The sequence below is a fragment of the Oncorhynchus nerka genome, linkage group LG3, assembly GCF_034236695.1.
Source record: "Oncorhynchus nerka isolate Pitt River linkage group LG3, Oner_Uvic_2.0, whole genome shotgun sequence".
Lineage (NCBI taxonomy): Eukaryota > Metazoa > Chordata > Actinopteri > Salmoniformes > Salmonidae > Oncorhynchus > Oncorhynchus nerka.
In genome coordinates, this window is record NC_088398.1 from 73345085 (window position 1) to 73352163 (window position 7079).

Sequence of the window (7079 nt, forward strand, 5' to 3'; positions counted from 1 at the left end):
ATACCAGGTGCTGCAAGCTTTTTGTCCACTAGGGTGTGCTCTTGCATTATTTCATCATTAACACTGCTTTCTAGTAAGCATTTGATGCTGAATTTATTACGATCAAAGTTCCTTGTGCTGTTGTGGGAGCAAATATAACACATAGACAAATGCATAAGATGTATAGAATAGCTGAACACTAAAAACAGACTACATGAAGGGAAGGTGACACATAGGTGCCAGGATAGCTGGACATACCAAGGCCAGAGGGATATACAAAGGAGGGGGTTAGTCAAATGACTAACTGATGACCAATAGACATAGTTCGCATATTTTTAGGACGTAGAGATGCAGAAGGAATGACAGAGGAGACACATAGTCTGTTGCTCTGAGATAAAGATACACATACAAAGGAACATATTGAGCTAAGTGCAGAGCCAAAGCATAGGGCTGTAAAATAGAGGATTGTATAGTATTTTTAGTATAGCTGGACATGCTAGAAACTGAGGAAACACATAGTCTGCTGATCCTAGATAATACACAAACAAAAGAATGCATTTAGCTAAGTGCAGGAACAAAGCAAGGGTCTTGTCATCATTATAATCTGACGGAAAGCAGGTATGGGCGTTATTGAGCTGAAGAAGCAGGATGCACGTATTGGAATGTAACTTAATTTGCATGTGGGATGGGCTCATATGCAATATGTGGATAAATACTGGAGCCAGGGCTCTGGAAAAGGGGTGTGTTCCGCGGACCACTCCGGCTTGCGATACCTTCTTATTAAAAGCCTATTGATTTTCACAAAGTTCTTGATTGTGTCATATTTGAACCGATTTTCTACCACATATTTGGCGAGCTTTTCCAGGAGTGACAGGGGCCGAGGCGTCCTGGCTGACGGCGGGGTCTTTGGACAATCTAGGCAAACAAGGGTGGCCACCCAGCTATTAAAAGGTAAGCAAAGTACTTACAACAGTGAAATGTTTGCGTAGATCGCTTCAGAGATCCTGCCTCAGCAAGAGGAACGTCAAGTAGGTCTCTCTCTCAAATTTCCTAAAAACTATAGAAACGAAATAACTTTTTGAAATTCAATGAATTTGCATGTGTGTGTAATCTTGGGAATTGTATAGCAAATACGAATGTGCATGCATGTCTAGTGAATAAGTAGGCGGGGCTGTGAACTTTGCTGGTGTGTTATTCGGCATGTTGGGGCTGGGGTTGGGTGCAGGGCTACAGCTACCTGCTTATAAGGTTTGAATAAAATAAGTAGTTATAGAAATCCTGCGATACCGCTTCAAAATATTTAGCTGAAGGACTGAATGGGTAGGCTACTTTATTGATAAGTAGATAGGGAAATATTCACGGTTACCGCTTCAAAGAAGGACTGTACGGGTGAATATGTAGAAAAAAGGAAGAATGCTGGCCTGATTGTGCGACGTTCAACTGCAAAAAGAAATCCTATAATCTAGATTTATGTTGAGGAAGTGAATTAAGTCAATAAAGAAATTATAGGTCGTTTTTAGGTAAAAACGAAGGGTATTCGTGAAAAATCCTATAGGATAATACCAGCTTATGTAGAGGGAGAGAATTAAGTTAGGTAAGAAACTATAGGTCGTTTTTAGGTAAAAACGAAGGGTGTATGTGAAACGAATGTGAATAAAGAAATTGAATGAATGAAAATAAACGAATGAATGACAATTCTTTGTGATGAATGAGCAGATTAGAAAGAAGAGGAAGAACAGGCTGTGTGTCTGTGACCAACTGGGAATGCGCAGGCCTCTCTAACAGTTAACAGTGTAATTTGAGAAAGAGAGCGCATTTAACTCTCACTGGGAAGAGGAACGAAATCGATAAATATTGGGCAAGATAAGTTATACATAAGGATAAAACATTGACTGGATAATGAGTTAAAAGACCATTGTAAAAGTTACAATAGGTGTCAAAAAGAGGTATTAAACAAGGCATGGATAGTATATAACGGATGCGAAGTAGGAAGAAATAACTTAAAAATATACAGATAAACTAAAATATACTGGTTAAAATAAATCTAGGCGGTCTAGAATAAAGTGAGAAAACTGCATGAAAATAGAAGTCTAGAACACATATTTTAAAAAAATATCACGAGCCCCGTAAACGAAATAGGAGGCTGCAATTTAAAAATAGCCTCAGGAATTAAACAGTAAAATAGGCTAAGAGAGAATATAGCAAGCGGATAAATAAAGAGATAAGAAAGTGCAGACATTATAAATAAGCTGAATTAGAAGGAAAATTATATGAAATAGGATTTAATACACTGAATAAAGTTAAAGTAATAGTATAAGCAAAGATAAAAACACAGTGATATTTGAGGTGCTGTACTAGAATAAGACATTAAGGCTTCTGTAGAATTCAGTAATACAGTTGTAGACATTATAGAATAGGTTTTAATAGGAGGTATTAAGTGATGTGACTAATAAATTATTATTTGAGAAAGTAGGGTAGATCTACCTTGGAAAATAGTAAATAAAGTGTATAATGCGATGGGAGTGTTTAGGGAAAATAAATAGTGGCATGGAAACAAACGGACTGTTTCTCCCTGGAATATAGAGATAGCGAAATTTAATAAAGCCATAGAGACGCTGAAAGACGCGCACGTTAATTCTACCAATTCAATTTGAATATGAAGGAGCAACCCGTATAATGTAGGGCAACATTACCCGGTAAACAGGATAAATAAAATAATGAATTGGAACAATCACATAAAACCATAACAAAAAGCTTAACTTACCAGCGTTTTAATGTTAATTAACATTCTATCATCAGAAATACATTACAATGGGGGAAGCGTAAGAAGTTGTAGATCAGGGCTAACTAGTGTGGGGGAAAATGAGTGTAAGAACTTAGTGCGGTAGCAGAGAATGCTGCTATACAGGAATTTACACCCTTATCAAAAGAGCAACAGCTAATCGTTCTAAGGTTAGTACGAATGGAATTTTCACCAAGCGGTGTATAGTCTCTGATTGATCAATAAGTGGTTCATAGAGAGTACATCATATGTGATGAAATACGTACTAGATCACGTTTTACCTAACTTCTAGTAAGGTACCGATGTAATTTACAAAATAGCCCCACTTGTGAGTTGTTTTGCATTGAAACGGCGGTTTCAGTGTTGATAAAATGTGTGGAGAAGTTGTTATTAGCGTCAAAATACGGAAAATAAACGTATATGAAAAATTTAGAAGAAAAGCAAATTGTAGTGTATGGGTGTTTTCAATTTCTAAGGGTAGGATACAGATGGCCGAGCAGGGAGGAATTGTGCGTTCTGTGCATGGCTGGAGCTTCTGTCGCATGCTCAGGAAAAGTGAGGGGATTTTAGTATGTGTGGTACTGTTGGCTTGCTGATTTAGAGGGTGGCATGGTGAATGTTAACGAAATGTACATTTATTTTCCAGGAAAAAAAAAGGGTTACATTTTCTCTGGTCAAAATGTCATTGGAGACTTTGGTACTGAGGAAAGCAGTTAGAGATATTCGGTCACTTTAAAAGTCTTAGTATCTGGTTAAGGCTATAACTGGAGTTCCGGATAAGTGAGGCCAGCTTATGTGTGTTCTTGGCCTATATGAGATAGTGGATTTCCTTTGGAAGGGTTTTTTCAGTTCAGTTTCAAATTGGGTATGCAGAAGGATGGAAATGTTTTTGAAAATGTATTTAAGCTGTTCTAAAGAAAAGAGAGTGAAAACATTATAATGGTGTCAAATGCCCTGAACCCTAAGAATTTCCCGTGAAGACTGATCAACTTCACTAGAAATGGTTGGAACAGGTGGGATTTAATTGTAAAATGATTGAGAAACACCAGTCTCTATTCAAAATGTACCATCACTTTGAAATTCCATTATTTCCTTGGGAAAAAGATGAAGAGTTGTAATCTTGAATTGACTAGTTATTCAAATAGGTTTATTTTTATTTAACATGGGGTTATAGGAGAAAATATCAGTTCCCTGGGGTTATGGTCTTTGGGTAAATACAAAATGTGCTTTGTTCATTCTACATATAAAATGGAAATATATGTAAACAAGGGATAACAGTTACTCCAAATAGGTTATTGGAGTGGGAGAGAGAGTAATAGGATACGGCATGTGTCAAAATTGATTGATTGCTGACCTTATGACCTGATGACATGTACTGAATATGTGCCCCCGCCCCGCCCCCCCCCTGTTCGTGTGGTCATGTGTTAGAGGGTGTTTGAACTTTTGGGGCCCATGCCCCCCCCCCAGTTTTATCTCCCTTATGGTTGTTATCTATGAAGCAGGAATGTCTGGGGGTATAGATAGCGCTGGGGCCTCAGCATTATAAATGTCCAGAACAAGCCATTTTTTAAGACCTGAATATTAAGCATCTAAAAATATGTCTACAAGGGGAATTCTCGGAGTGCTCTGTAGCTCATGTCACGAACCCAACGCCAAAAGCTTGGAGGATATTTTGGTAGAGGCTCCCGAATGTTTTAACGGATTTCTGTGTACAAGCAAGGGCCATATTTCGTACATATTCAACCCGGAGGAATCTACGGTTAAGATATTCACAGACAGCGTGTCCCAACCCTTTTATCGTGCAGAACCCGAGCCTTTTTCTCTAGCGCTAAGGATGCGAGAATGGCTTAAAATAAGGCTAGCTTTGTGTCAAATGGAACGTGCCATGAGTGCTTCAAGGCTGCCAGGATATGCGTTGGAAGAACAAGTCTGTGGACGTCAGGATCTAATGGCCCTGAGAGTCACATCCATGGGGTATACCCCGGACTCCAGAGTGACAATTTTAGCATGTGAACAATTTGTCAGGTCAAATGCTACGAAAACGGTCATTCCATATGTATCCTCCAAAGCATGCAAGGATGTAAATTTTTTTCAAATAATGTTCAGTTTTAAATGGCGCGATTACCACATTTTCCGAACCCTGATGAATAAGCTGGACAGTCTTTTCGAAAATCGTGAACAATTACGGCGATGGCCTAGGTTATCGTTGAGACATACCCCGGAACAACAACAAGTTCGAAGGCGGATCTTTCCCTGGCAGGAAAGTGGACAGAGCTTCGACGGAGCGCGGAAAAGACTTTGTGATGGGGAATTGGAAACGGATAATGTTCAGGGCTAACAGGACCCCATATATCTGTAAGAAATAGTTAAAATAAATGTTGAATTATAACGTGTGTTAAAATGTAGGTGTTAATTTTTGAAAATGTATACCCCCCCATTTAACTAAGCGCTCTTTTCTCTCAAGCTAGGGTCTGGCGCAGACAACTGTAAGATCTGAAAAAAAACATGTATTATTTTATAGTCTATTCCTACATTGGGTATGTTATGAACATTACGTTTTATTAAAGTTTGTAATAATGTACAAAGACCTGCATCCAAGGTTTTTTTTATTTTTACATAAAACACGTGTGCTGCATGTTTAAATATTATTCAAATGGGTTACTTCATTCAAACATGTCTTATTAAAGGTTGTACGAAATATTTTGGAATTCAATAAAAGGAATGTTTAAAAACGGTATCTCACCCTTTAACTATAGGAAAACCCTATTTAACAACGTCTTCCAGCTCTGTCGCGAAGTAAAATAGAATCAGAGTGTTTGTGTGTGTGTGGGGAGGGGTCTTGAGGCGGAGCAACAGGCGTGTGTGTGTGTGTGTGTGTGTGTGTGTGTGTGTGTGTGTGTGTGTGTGGTTGGTTGTGTGTGTAACATAAATCCTAAGGTTGGGGGGTCCCAGAACTCTTATCTGTAGAGAACCGTTTGAAACCAAGGTGTGCACTATCATGCATAAGGCATGTCGAGATATCAGCCGAACAGCGGGGGTTAAACATAGATATCTCTAATCTGCGGCCCCCACACACCCCGTTTGCAGACCGAATGTCACGACATCCCCTCCTGTTGTTTGAATTCACAGCCTGTGTTCTCTAAACCAGACATACACGGGTTGGGGTGTAGCATACATCTCTCAAAAAAACTCATTCCGAACTTTTAGATAGTTAGGGACAGAACTATTTTTTAACGTTGTCAGCATTGCTTTAGCGCAAACATAAAGGCCCAAATATTGAGCTGCACGGACAGATTAAAATAATAATAATAATATTCGGAATAAGGGAATCTCGCATAATGGATATTTCTGGAGGTGAGTAAATGAAAAAAAACACATTTTAAGATTTGTTTGAATATTATTGGAATATTAAACCCTAGTTATTTGGGTATTTCAGGCCAAAAGCCCAATATAGGTGTATATCTACAAAATCTACAATTTTACAATACTTTAAAAAAAGTGTAGATATAGCGTATAACTGTTAACATTGTCTAATGGAATCTAGGATCCCCAACATTTACGCAGCTTTTACGCGATTTACCTGATCTGGAACATGATGGGGGTTCGCAGGAGCAAAAGTCTGGCAGACAATCACCAACGGCCTTTTTTCGTTGTAAGTCCTTATAATTAAACACATACCCAAGAAATATTTATATATAAACATTTTAAAGATAGGTTGTACTATTTTTTAAAACTATTTTATGTATTTACAGCCGACATACAGCCCTTTATGATAAAGGATGCGTTATGGACAGCTGACACGCAGGACTTTGATGCAATTCTACCGTTCTGTACGAGCGCTTTTTCAAACTCACCGCGAATCCAGGGAACATCGACCCTCTCCCGACATATTCCAGACCCCAACAGGCAACGATCAACTGTGGCCCAAGTACACTGCTCAGAATCAAGCCCACCCGAAAACTACTGTTGGGCCGGGAACTTGCTGCTTCACGAGCCGGCGCTCCAGGGACAAGGTATGGGACCATTATACAGTTTTGTTATTAGTTATCAGCCTTTTTATTAGTTATAGATCTGTTGATAGCCTATGTTAAAACAAGGACAAATAATGTTTTTTCTGACTGCCCGGAGACAGACCCAGCAGAATCTGGAACGCTAGAGGGAAAAGTCACACACCCCCGGTTTCGGCGATTCGTCACAACAAGCGCCAAAAAAGCCGAGGTATTTTAACTATGTACTGTTAATATATATTATTATAACGGAAAGGTATTTGACATTTGTATGTAGCTAACATATATATTTTTATATCTAATAACGTAAT

At 38.7% G+C, this 7079-nt stretch overlaps 1 long non-coding RNA gene across 1 annotated transcript; it reads left to right on the top strand.

The window, feature by feature from the left end:
- Positions 1–1245: 1245 nt before the first annotated feature.
- Positions 1246–6773, top strand: LOC135568863 (uncharacterized). Its single transcript, XR_010462753.1, has 3 exons — positions 1246–5116; positions 6326–6413; positions 6514–6773. It is a non-coding gene; the product is annotated as an uncharacterized LOC135568863 (long non-coding RNA).
- Positions 6774–7079: the final 306 nt, after the last annotated feature.